Here is a 14,282-nt window from a genome sequence, read left to right on the forward strand (position 1 = left end):
ATTGAGATTTATGTCCAATGTGAAGAGCATGACAAGATTTTCCAACTTCTTGCCAATCTTAGGCCTGAATATGAAGACACGGATGCAGATTGGGCTAGGAACCCTACAAATAGAAAATCAAATACACGCTTTTGCACCTTTGAAGGTGGCAACTTAGTCACTTAGAAAACTATGTCACATGTATTGTTCTACAAATCATCCAACCATTAATTAATTAGTCAATGCTTAAGATTTTTGCGCTTGACGTTTTATTTCATTCTGTTAATATTTTGTCTTTAATGTATTTGTTGTTATTATTTCTCTCTTGTAAGTGCGCGAATGATAACCATTATGTTTTTTTGTTTTTCTATTTTTCTATTTCTAGGAACAGGTTTAAAACAGAAATCCGTTTGGTAACGCAATTTCATTTTTCTATTTTTAGAACAAATTTCTACTCCATAAATAGGTTTGGAACATAAATTAGAAGTAAAAAAAAACTACTTTTCTATTTCTGGATAAAAAATGAGAAATAAAACTCTTCTCATCGCTCGCCTTTGCTACTAGCCAGCCACCCACTCACCCCTTGCTATTGTTGCCGATCGCCTCTCACCACCGTCGGCCGCCTCCTGCCACCGTCCTTTGCCAATCGCCTCCTCTTGCCACCATCCTCCGTTGTTTGTCGCCGCCCAACGCCGGCCGCCACCCGCTCGCCGCCACCTCCTGCCGTCCTTTGTCGCCACCTGTCAGTCACCCTCCACCACCAGCCGCCTCTTATCGCCGTCCATCGCCAGGCGTCTCTTGTCGCCGGCCATCGTCCTTCGCTGGCCACTGTGCTCCATCACCCGGCACCGGCCGCGGCCATCCACCGCCGGCCGCTGTCCTTCGCCGCCGTGCTCCACCGCCGGCAGCCTCTTGCCGCCGGCCACCGTCCTCTGCCACCCGATGCTGCCGGCCACTCGATACCGCCGTCCGTCGTGCTCCACTGCTCGGCGCCTGCTGCCGCCATCCAGCGCCGTCCTTCGCCACCTGCCGTCCTTCGCCAACTGCTCGGATGGGAGAAATTTTGTGTCATTATCAAACGAATTTTTATTTCAGAAGTATAAATTTTATGTCATTATCAAACGCCCATTTTTGCTTAGAAACTCGTCTAGGGAATATAAATTGATTTCTGAAACAGAATTTTTATCATTCGCACCCTAAGTGTTTCTCTTTTTTTTTTTTCATGTTGGGAAAAGCCAATCATTTACAAATGATATGGTACATAACTAATTGTCGTACTTTACCCAAGGTCATTCAGGTTCCATCCCTTAATTGCACCTACCTGGGAAAGAGCATCTCACCATGCCTTAACTTCATAGGGAAATTGCTCGTGATGCTTCAAAAATACATCCCTATGCAGCCAAGTCTTAAGCTTAATATCGTCAAAACTATGGGAAGGATACTTTTGTTCCTTTCCAGATTTCCACGTGTTGTCCGCTATAACATGCACAGACTGACATTATTCACAAAACATAAAAAAGTAACAATTAGATTTAGGCTCGATTCGTTTCGCGAAAAATATTTTCTAGATTTTTCGGACGTTCAGTTCACAGAAAATAAATTAGTCAAAAAAATAGTTTCCCCCAATGAAAAAAACACCTTCAAAAGTAGAAAAAATGATTTCCTCTTTTCAAAAAAAGAAATCATTTTCCCTCATTCTTCTTTCACCACTCATTTTAATTATTTTATTTCAATTTATTTTTTTTCCTTTTTTTTAAAATACTAACATCAATTTTTTTTCCTTCTTCGGCCAGTCACCGACCATGGCACAAGCCGGCGATCGGCCACAGGCAAGCTTGAGCCTCGCCACAGACCGGCAAGGCTTGAGAGCTCGCCAGATCGGCGACACTCAAGCATCACCAAAGGGTGGCGAGGCTTCAGCCTCGCAGATCGGTGACGCTCGAGCATCACCAGAGGTTGGTGAGCTCGCTTGCCGCTGCCTCGTGAGTCACGGCTGGCGACCTTGCTAGCGAGGTGGCGGTCGCTAGCTAGCACGACCTTTGGTGAAGGTGAGCCTCGCCATCCTTCGGTGACGCTTGAGTGTCATCAATCTGGCGAGCTCAAGCCTCGTTGGCCTCTAGTGTTAAAAGGAAAATCAAATCAGATTTTCCATACCAAACGGTGAAAAATATTTTCCGGGTCTTTTTCAGATTTCAGCTGAACACCAGAAAATTATGTTATTTTTCTAAAAAATGGCTTATTGGAAACATTTTCCAGAAATGTCTTATTTTCGGTCAAACGAATGGAGCCTTAGTTTAACATGAAAAAAAAAATCATATAGTTACCAAAAGTTGCAGCAGCATGTATGGTGCCCCATGTTCAGCACTCACGGCCATGCCATTTAGTTCCTCTAAATGACCAAAAAAGAAAAAAAAATTGTATTCCTTAATTTTGGGAAGGTTCTTAATTTGGCCACTGCCATTGTGAGACCCAGAATGAAATATGAAGTTGCTAAAAATACAGGAATTAGTTTAGTTGGGAGATAACTTTACCTACAATGAAGGAATCAATTCTTTTTTGAGCATGGATGAATTTTTCAAATTACTAAAAAAGCAAAAATCGTCCGAGCGTCCATGTCCAAGCTCAACCAATCACACAAAAAAAAAAAAAAATCACCCCAAGTTATTTAATCCCAAACAAGAGAAATAAATGAAAAAAACGAACACCCCGAAATCCACATAAATCGTCTTCCGATTGAGACCAAGACTGAAACAACCACTCCCTAAAATCGCAGCAAAATCACCACGCATTCCAACTAATCGCCAAATTTTCCCGAGAAAATCCAATTGTCCCTGTGAAAGCGAGAGAAGAAAAGGGCAAAAATGAAAAAGAAAAAAGGAACCGTCGACGGTGTTCATGGAGATAACGTATGAGGCCGCGAGCTCTCGGCTCACTACCTAAACTCGTCCTCTTCCTCCTCCTCCATGCCTCATTCCCGCCCTGTCAAGGTCATCCTCCCCCTACAGCACCAGACTGCATTGTTGTCGTCGTTTGGGCAGCTCCTAGTTTGCTCGATCGATGATATTATGGTCTCAAAAGTTGAAGAGCCAAATTAAATATTTTGCAACAGTCCAGGCACTTACGATACTTTATCCTTTTTCCGGTGCAGACAATATGGCACATCAATCAACTTATACGAGGCCAATAGCCTGTACACAGCACCGTGCTATCAATAATTTTATCAGGAATGGTATTTTCTAACGCTTTGAAGCTCTAATGACTAATTTTAAACATTATAGGGAAGACATTTCGAATTAAAATATTTGTACACACTAAATATTGTGTCAAAATTGTACATATGCAAAGAACCAAACGGAACAAGCCTACCTTATCATAACATTTTGCAATCATTTATGTTTGGGGAAGACATTTTGAATTAAAATATTTTGTACACACGACTATTATATGTTAGTTTAGTGGAATGGGAAAATCCAGCCAAGGAATGATTATTGTTGTAATTTAATTGTACTACGTCTATATAAGAAGATAGTGCTCATCTGTTTAGCTTGATGGATGTTTAATTAAGGGACAATTTCTTAAGGCGTTGTTGTCTTGGACTGCCATCAATGTCAGTTATCTCCTATAGAATCTTTTCTGGTGGTATTGGTCCGACGTGCCAACTAATCTAGCAACAACTTTTCATTTTATTTTAAGTTCATGTGTCGCACACCAAAGTGGAATATACCACTTAACTAATACCAATGATTACTTTAAATAAAGTGCCTCATACTTTTCAACAAATTCAAATTTTTTAGGCCCCTTGGAACCCCATATGGGCAAATCCACAGCTATTCAGATAAATTTTTCATTTTTTCTCCTTTGGCTTGATAAGATATGTGCAACCCCGCAAATCTGAGGTTATATTTCCTTGGAAATGAACCAAGGTCCCACCTTCTAAGAATTATACGAGCGTTTTAGACATCTCTATAGATAAACAACTTTATAAGTAGCCATTGTTGACTCTCGATTTTGCGGAGGGCATCAAGGTGATAGAGGGAAGGAAAGTAAAAAATTAAACAACTATAAATTGTATTATCCTAGTTAACTACAATACATAAAGTCACACAAGCTCGACATTTTTTTGTGGTAAAATAATTTCTTTTAGCGAGATATCAGTTGAAGATATTGTTTTATCAAATTAACATATTGAGCTAAAAACCTCCTCGATACCGACGGGCAACCTATGATTATCATATCTAAGCAAGAATCTTTCTTAGAAATATAAGAAAAACAAAGTTCCAAAGCCTTATCGAACTTTGATATCATTGTGCAGAGTTTATCTCTATATGCGCTTCAAGCATGTTGTGCCTTCGCACTTGTTAGCGAGTTTGGCACATGTTGCAAATTGCGATTCAGGTTATTCTTGTTTTCACTGGTTCACTCATCTTCCCTCTTCTGTTGAGGAAGTCAAAGAAACAAAACCCAATTGGCTACTTTGGACCGACGAAGTTGAACCGGTATCGACATGGATCTCACTCAATTACATAGGTAATGGATTATTTGTAAGTTTAAGATTGTCGTGGTCGTAGCTGAAATTTCAATTACTGCCACTCGCGGGTGAACACGGAGGGGATCCTTTCGTTGACCATATTGGGGAGCTACATTCTCTGCAACACCACTATGAACCAACTCTTTTTAAGTGTAATGTCCTCATGGGTTCTTGTGCAAGCTTGTTCTTTTTCTCCCGAGGAAAAAAGAATAATGTTTTTTTTAATTGGTGAAAGTGAGAATATACTGTATACGTACTGGATCTTGTCATTTGAACCAGCATATTTGATTCGACTAAGATGGGGCTGCATGGTCGCTAGTGGTCCGGTTTCTAAGATCTGTCAGAGCTCAGTCCACCCAACGAACACAGAAATGAAAATGAGGACCTGAATTTCATGATCCATAGAAGATAATCAAAGCTACTGAATAGGTATTTTATACATTCATCATTATCTTATTACATATGTATTTAGAGATCGTTGTCTACCCATTTAGAGATGGAAATGTAGAAAATTTTTTATATTGACACGGACGTCACAATTATTCATTTTAAATCGGCAAATTGACAACTTTTTAGCCAGCCCTTACGCATTCATTGCACATATTTTTTTCTCAATTCGTCTTCTTCTTCCTCGTGAGCAATGGTGGGCCTGGTGGCTGCGGATCTTAGCACATGCACCATCACAATTGACGCCACATGTGAACATGCAATTTTTTACACTTACTCTTTTTTTTTATTGGCTTGATAAGTTATGTGCAACCCCACGGGTTTGGGGTTGCATTTCCTAGAAATGAACCAAGGTCCCACCCTCTTAAAATTATATGTAGCTTTCTATAAATTTCTATAGACGTCTCTATAGATATAAATAACTTCATAGGCAGAAACTATTGACTCTAGTGTTTGCAATATGTTCGCAGAAGACATCTATGGTGATAGTTGGGAGGAATATAAGAAATTAGACATCTGTTACATCGCATTATCCTAGTTAACTAGAACGCTCCACACAAATTAAACCCTTTTTCTTGGTAAATGTATTTTTTTTTAAGACATCAGGAAAGTCCCCTCGATACTAAGGGACACACAGTTATGGTCAAGTCAGAATCTTTCACAAAAGAACAAGAGTTTTTCTGGTGTGGTTTCAAGGAAGAAACAAAGTTGGCCGGCCCACATTAAAATCAAACATAATTGTCTATCTCCCACCTAATGTTCTGCATTAGCAAGTGGACACCGTTAAAGGTGCCAAGACCTTTTAACAACCATTTGGAAATTTTTAAAGACTCCTTGGGAGACCATAATGGCCAATCAAAAGTTTTTTTTTTCCGTCTCTTTGGGATAAAGGAATCGAGTCATTATTAATGTAAAATGTTCAATCAGATCTCTCAATTTTATTTTTTGTGCAGCTGGATTCTTAACATGTATAGTTTTTTTGCTCTCGTTCAAATCTATGCAAGGGGCGGCCCTTGCTTAGATTTGAGGTGAGCCACCTGCATGTTGATGCTTAAGATTTTTGCGCATATTTATTTGTTTTATTCGGTTGATATGTTATCTCTGATTCATTTGTTATTGTTATCTCTCTATATCGAGTGTTCTCTTTTTCATGATGAGTAAAGCCAATGATTCAACCAATGACTCAATAAATAACTAATTCTGCAAATGACTAGTTCTCCACTTAAGCCGCCATGTGTGATTTTTAACGGTTGTCTAGGACAAAACTGTAGCGGAGGATATATTTTAGATTAAGGAACGAAAAAATATGTGGTCGCATGCTTTATACCGTGACTTTGCAATTGTAGCAATATTTGTTTAAAGGATATTAGATTGTTGATACTATTAATCTTTTCCTGCGTCAATTACTGAAGTTAGCTACAGATTAGAGGGGCCTTACGTGTCATCAGCAATGTCTTCACAAATGAGAGCTCAAAAATGATATCTTTTGCCTCGTGATACATGGCATCGTCTCGACCGTGCATGTAATCTGTAAAATCCTAAGATGGAAGGGTGAAAAAATCATCGGTGAATGAGTTGGACGTAGTTGAACGAAATAATAGATGTAACGATTCTTGCTGGATTCGAATCCGTTGTCCCTCAGCCCACCTACATTTGCTCTCCTGTCCGCAAAATGATAAATTTAGGCACGCACGCTTCGCATATTGAGATCATTTAAAAGTTGCGGCACAAATTTACAATTTAAATTTATCCCTTTCAAAAGTTGATATATTTCAACTCACCCTATTTTCTTTTCTTTCCTATTCTCTTTTCTCTCTTTTCATTCTCAACCTTCTCTGTCAATGTATGTGGTAAAATCGAGCCGTGACATGAAAATCGAGGTCGCCTGGAAGCATGACCGTCAACTCTCGACATCTAGGGGCAGCCACATGGAGAGCTCGATTAAAGTGGTGGAGACACCAAGCTCACTAGAAAGGAAGCCAATCCTGAACACAACAGAGAGAGAGAGAGAGAGAGAGAGAGAGAGAGAGAGAGAGAGAGAGAGAGAGAGAGAGAGAGAGAGAGAGAGAGAGAGAGAGAGAGAGAGAGAGAGAGAGAGAGAGCTGATGGGGGCAACAACTGTGGTTGTTGCATCGGACGAGACTGTTAAAATGACTAGCAAAAAATTTAAGCTGATAAGTGAAGGAGATCACATGCATATAAAAAGTATATAAAATCCGTGGTCAAGCGATATAAGATAATATTTAAACATAGAGCATATAAAAACACTACATGAAATAGATGTTCAAAAATCATTTTGCTTCCAAAATGATTCCATAAGAATTAGAAGTCGATCTCTTCCTACTCTAGTCAAGTTTGATATGACACCATTGCAAAGAGAAATGTTTCTATTTCCAGTGAAAAATTAACATGTTGTTTATTGAACTGTGAACAATTCGACTTCATCCCCGCCGTACCGTGATCCGGCATACCTAACACGCGTTTCTGGATTCAAAAAATGAAGAAGATGACTACACATTGGCTCGTTCGAGGCATTGTCACACAAAATGTTACCTGTTAGTTTAGTGGAAATGGGAAAAGCCGGTCAAGAAATAATTATTGTCGTTATTTAGTTGTACTATTTATACGTCAGAAGATAGTGCTAATCTGTCTGGCTTGATGGATGTTTAATTAACGAACAATTTTCTAAGGCGTTGTCGTTGTCTTGGACCGTCATTAATGTCTGCTGTCCTTTAGAATCTTTTATGATCATAATTAGCCGACGTACCAACTAATCCAACGACAATTTATCATCTTATTTTAAATTCATGAATCGCACTTTTAGAATATTTTCTGGTCGTAATGATTTGACGTGCCAACTAATCCAGCAATAATTCATCATCTTATTTTAAGTTCACACGTCGCACGCCAAACTGGACTATATCACTTGACTAAGACCGATGATTACTTCAAATGAAGTGTCCCAAACTTTTCAACAAATTCAAATTTTTTAGGTTCCTTGGAAGAACATAAAGACAAATATGCTGCCATTCAGATAAATTTTTAATTTTTTTCTTTTTGATTTAATTAGATATGTGCAACCCCACGTATCAAAGGTTGCATTTCCTAGAAATGAACTGAAGTCCACCTTCCTAGAATTATATATAGCGTTTTATAGATAGCTCTATAGTTAATAACCTCATAAGCAGCCGTTATTGACTTTACTATTTGGCATATGTTCACAAAGGACATCAAGGCGATAGAGGGAAAGAAATAAGAAATTAGACAATAATTATATATTGTATTATCCTACTTAACTAGAATACATGAAGTCACATAAACTGGACATATTGTTCGCAGTAGATCTAATTCTTAAGTTAGCAAGATATCGATTGAAGGTATTGTTTTATTAAATTAAAATAAATTGTTTATGCACGTGATTAGTTGAGTCAGATAGACTACGAGTGGCAATTTAGTTCCACACCCAATAAGGAGCTGAAATTCCCCTCGATATTGACGGACACCCCACGATGGTCATGTCAGCGCGAGAATCTTTATGAGAAAAATAAGAGAGATTCTTTTTATCTGGTCTGGGCAAGAAACAAAGTTTGAAAGCCTTGTTGAACTTTGATAATAAAGTGTAGAGTTTATCTCTATATGCGCTTCAAGTTCAAGCATGTTGTGTTGTGCCTTTGCACGTATTTGCGAGTTTTGCCCCTGTTGTGGATTGACATTCACATTAATCTCGTTTTCACTCTGTCACACTCAATCATGCAAGCAAATGGATTATTCATAAACTTAAAAATGTTGAGGTCATAGCTGAAATTCTGTCACGGTGCCTTGCCGGCGAGCGCGGAGGGAATTCTTTTGTTGACCATATTGGGGAGCCACATTCTCTGCAACACCAAGGTTAACCAACTCTTTAACTGCTAATGTTCTCATGTGTTCTTGTGCAAGCTTGCTTTTTTTTTTTTCACTGGGGAAAAAAGATTTTAATGTTTTTTATTAAAATTTGAAGAAAGTGAATATACTGTATACGTATATGTACTAGATCTTGTCATTTGACCCAGCATATTCAATTCGACTAAGATGGGGGCTCCATGGTGGCTACTGCCTTGGACGCATAGAAAATATTCAAAGCTAGTGGATACGGTCCAAATAGAGTGTTTCTTTCTGGGCCAACCCGAGTGGATATTGTCTGATAAATGGACCCGGCCTCGATTACTCAACATTCATGTGCAGGCCCGATCCTTGGGGAGAATTGCTCATGTCATATTGTTTTTTGGGTAATGGCTGAGTCAACAAATCTAAAAAAAAAAAAAAAACTCACCTGTGCATGGCCGAGTTGGTGGGCGCTTTCCTTCCCTCAGAGAGGTTCTGGGTTCGAATCCCCGCTAGGTTCCGTAATTTAAGTGGGGGGCCCTGGCGGTGGGTTGCTGGGCTAGTCTCCCCCGAGGTATAGGCGCCCCGATTACCTGTGCAGGCTCGTCCCCGGGGAATGGTGGCGGATCCTTGGTTACCAAAAAAAAAAAATAAATCTTTAAAAAAAAAAGAATTCCATATGAACAAAACGATGGTACCTGTTGAGGATGCTGATGTTCAAATCAGAAGGAGTCGACTTTCGTGGCCATCTTAAAGCTAGATGCTAAAAGCAAAACGCAATTATGAAACCCAGATTCATTTCGGAGTGAAAATGAAGAGGAGGAGGCCTTACAAAGTACAAATCGAAGGAGACGCGATTTTTTTGCTCGATGTTGCACCATCTCGATCGCACCATGTAAAGAATGAAACTCAAAGCAATTGACGGGATTGCCCCGGCAAAAGCAATTACAAACAAACCAGATAATGTAAATGACAATTTTGTTTTGCTCTGAAAGCTATTGAATGATCTGATCCATGAAACGTCATTGTTTTTGTTCAGTGCCACTTTTTGCGACAAGCTAGCAATTTAGCAGCATTCTCGTTAACTAACCAAGATGTACAATCATCAATTATTAGAGAATATATATATCTAGCCACTATAGTATAATTGCTAATTAGTTTATATGGTCCCGGGTTCATGTTCAGAACCTAAATTGATTACATCGCACCAATGTCAAAACAAGAACCGAGGCAATCAATGAAAAGAGGAAAATTTTATAAGCAAAATAGTGGCAACCCCTAGCTAGCATAATCAATAGTTCACCAATTGAGGAGCAAATAATCACGAAACACTTATGGAAATCAAAATTAGTCAATGATCTGTTGATAAAGATGAGAAAATTGTCCAAAAAGCCATAAACCTATTGCACTTTTGCCAATTAAGTCCTAAACTTTCAAGTTTGCCAATTGACTACTAAACATTTTCACTTATTGCCAATTGAGTTCATCCGATCAATTTTGGCCGCCCGAAGCTGACATGGATGCTAACCGGTACCGGCTGTCCGATCAACGCTGACAAGGCAGTTTTTTTAAATATTTTTTGAATTTTTTTTTGAATTTTTTTATTTTTTCGTTTTCTTTTTCTGGCCAGAGGTGAGGGCCGGCAAGGTCAACCTCGCTAGCCTTTGAGGAAGCTCGCCCCTGCCGGCCACTAGCGAGGGTGAGCCTCGCCGGCCCTTGGCCTTGCCCAGCGACGGCAAGGTCGGCCTCGCCTTGGCAGGGCGAGGTAGACCCAAGCGATGGTGAGGTTGACCCAAGCAATGGCGAGGTCAGCCTCGCCTTGGCTGGGTGATGCTCGACCTTGCCCAGATCTGACGAGGCCAATCTCACCGTCGCTAGGCGAGGGAAACCCAAGCGACGACAAGGTTGGCCTCGCCTTAGCTGGGCGAGGTTCAACCTCGTCCAGCTAGGGGCTGGCAAGGCTAGCCCTCGCTAGTGGCTAGCGGGTGCGAGCTTCGCCAGAGGCCAGCAAGGTCCTCGCCGGCCAAAGGGAAGAAGGCTAGAAAAAAAAAAAAAAAAGGAAAAAATATCGAAAAAAAAATTAAAATATAAAAAAATTGCCACGTCAGCGTTGACCAGACGACAGGCATCCATGTTAGTTTCGGGCGGCTAAAATTGGCTGAATGGACTCAATTGACAAGAAGTGAAAATGTTTAGAACTCAATTGGCAAACTTGAAAGGTTTATGATTAAATTGGCAAAAGTATTATAGGTTTATGACTTTTTGGAACGGATAATCAAGAAACACTTATGGAAATCAAATTAGTCAATGATCTGTTGATAATGATTAATGAGGAAGACATGTCAACATCCCTTAACTTGTAATATTTACATATTCATACACACACGCATGTACATACACAAAGTTCATTTCTCAAGAATCAATAGAGACAAATTGCCATAGATAGACTTCTATATATTGCTTTTGGGTTTCTTCAAATCAAGAAAAAAGTAACATGCAGCCCTGATATATACGCAAGCAAGCTATATACGAATCCGCATACCATTGTCTCCACCTATTAAGGTCAAGTAAATAAATAGATAAACAAGTCTGATTGATTTCATTGATTACCGACAATGAAAAAATTTACGGTCACTGAAGTTGCTGTAAGTTTGTTTCTTCAAAGCAACTTCGATATATACAATGTGATTTGTTAGTGACTATAATCATTATTTCCATGTAACCTTCTTATGGACTTTGCAAGTTTTGTTCTCCTATTTATAGTAAATTACCTCATTGATCCTAATTTCCTTTTGTACATCTTAGCATTCTTCCAATGATGCTAAGTTTTTTTTTGTTTCTATAGTTCTCCACTCATCGTAATTATCCCCAAGTGATGGTAATTTTCCTCTTTTCTTGTAAAGTTTGTGTTCCTATCACTCGTAACTTTCCCCTAAACAAAGTTAACTACCTCCACGAGAAGTTTCCTTCTCCTGTTCAGTAGCAAATAACTTCGTTCATCGTAACTTTCTTTTGGCTTTCGTAATTGTCCTCACTATTGGTAATTTACCAGTTAAATATCCTTTCGTAATTTTTCTTTGGAGGACGTAATTTCTGGTTCATCTTCGGGACTTCTGTAAGTCCTATAGCTCGTAACATTCCATAGAAAATAGTAACCTTACCTACTTTAAGAGTTAATTTCTGTTTTTGTTTGTAAACTACCTAATCAATTGTAACTTTCATTTGGCATACCTAATTGTCCTTTCACATTTGAGATGAGTTCCTTCTTTGCAATAATTTCGAGGCCTTTCTCCCTCATATGACCGAGTCTCATATGCCATAGATCTGGTGTTACAACTTCTCCCACGTCATGAGTATGGTCCTTGCAAACCTTAGCTTGTGCGCGTTAAAGAGGACAACTCTTCTGTCAAAGGGGCAACCCCTTGACAAGCTTCTAAATCCAATCCTTGAACCGACTTTCCAATTTGTCGTCTGATTTTCCGGTAGAAAACGATTTCAACAAAAGGTCCGGAATATGCCTCATATGCTCGAGCATTAGTTTGTTGCCCAAGCTAGTCTGAAGGCATACATCACTAATCCCCACAATTTTTGCAAATCATATCTGCGCAAGAAATCAACACAATCATCATCACAAGTAGACAAAACAAACAAGTGTTCTTGGGAACTTACCGTGGAAGTGTCATTTCTCTCATGCTTGGCATTTACTTTTACTTTCTTCTTTTTGAGGATCGATACTCTTTCTTCATGTGGCCAGGCTTACCACAATTTTAACAATTATGCCTTTTCTTGACTTGGATCTTCCCTCGGATCTATCACGCTTGTAGGATTCTCGAGATTTTCTCCTTTTTCTGAGACGAGAAGTTGTGGTTGAAAGGAGTCCCACACTTTTCTTCCCCGTCTCATACTCAAGCAAGCTAGATTTCGCCGCATCCAACTTCGCTTTTCTATCAGGTGCTGATGAGATAAGAGTTGTCACAAATATCCCACAACTATCTGTAAGCAAACTAAGGAAGAACAATGCTTGTAGCTCATCATTTATCAAGCTTTGCAACTCATTCAAGGGATCTGCCATTGGAGTGCCCTCTTGATATTTCAAAGCGACAAGCTTCTTGATTCAATAAAGCTTGTTATTTGCCGATTTCCTCTCATACAACACTTCAAGTTTCTTCCATAGTGTTTTGTTGCCGAAGTTTCATTCTCCAAATGGTGATAAACATTCTGATATAATCATTACCTAATGAAATCTATCCATTGCCTATCTAGCCACTCCCATTGTTGACCAGTGTAATTAGGCTGAGGAGCCTGGTCACTCTCTCTGGGACCACGCAATTCCTTGCGATAAAGCAAATCAAGCATCTTGCCTTCCCATGTTCTGTAGTCGGCACTATTTAAGGCTGACCATTATACTGGCATTCACCTCCACACTCCACCAAGGAATTTTCACAAACACCCAGTGTTCACCCAACCTCTTCCCTCTCTCCATAATGCAAACTATGGAGTACTGTGATTTATCCAATTCTGCAACATTGGTGATATTTCGTTTTGCGCCATAACCTAAAAGTACTCTCCTGTTGGTTTTTAACGGTGTATGCTTTGTACTAATCGCATTGCGAATTCGCAACTGTAGGTCCGTTGTGCGATTGTCTGGCAATCGCTAACACAGCTGATGTCAGTCTTGCAAGGGTAGCCATCCGTCAATCAGTAAACAATTGAAATCGCTGAGCACTTGGATCTCTCTGTTTACACATGAGGAAGACAGTTCCCCATTCTTTTCTAAGTAAATAGATCTTTAGAAAATGGCCAATTCAGTAGAGGATCCCAGCACCAGCAATGGCAGTGCTTAGTGATTCGAGACACAGAGACGTCGTTGGCTTCTTCATCGATCCTTCCGCTCTCTTACCTCTTTTGCCTTGGAGGCTCGATTTGGAAGGCAGCTTTTGCGGACTGGAAAAACGGAGGTCAATTCGAAGAGGGAGTGATGACGAACATACGATGGACTAAAAAGAGTAGCAGGCAGGGCAGTGGAAGGGATTGAGAGATTTCTGATCGTTGACGGGCAAACCTGGTTTGGAAAAAGATGTTTCTTACCAGAGAAAAGCCATGGATGATGATCGTGATCATGCTCAATGAAAGGAGTACACAGAGCGAGACGGATGACAGATTCCAGAAAACTAGAGAGAGTTTTTTTGTCCTCCCTCGAGAAATGGAGAGAGGTTATTAGTATTGGATATACATATTTATCAAATCAACGAATTATATATTGACATGGTATCCGCAACCGCGGGCGAGGGATCATTCCAAGTGAATGGGTTTTATTAAAATCCGTTTCAAAAGCTAATGTTATGCGAAACGACAGAAGCGTGAATCAAACGCAAACAAGCGATCGAGAAATAAAAGCAGAAATAAACTTGACACAAAATATTTAAGTAGTTTGGTTGGGCGTGTCCACTCTATTGAAAGAGATCGA

This window comes from Syzygium oleosum, unplaced genomic scaffold, assembly GCF_021117445.2.
Source record: "Syzygium oleosum isolate NSW1041296 unplaced genomic scaffold, Sole_v2.1 Sole_v2.04, whole genome shotgun sequence".
Taxonomy (NCBI): Eukaryota; Viridiplantae; Streptophyta; class Magnoliopsida; order Myrtales; family Myrtaceae; genus Syzygium; species Syzygium oleosum.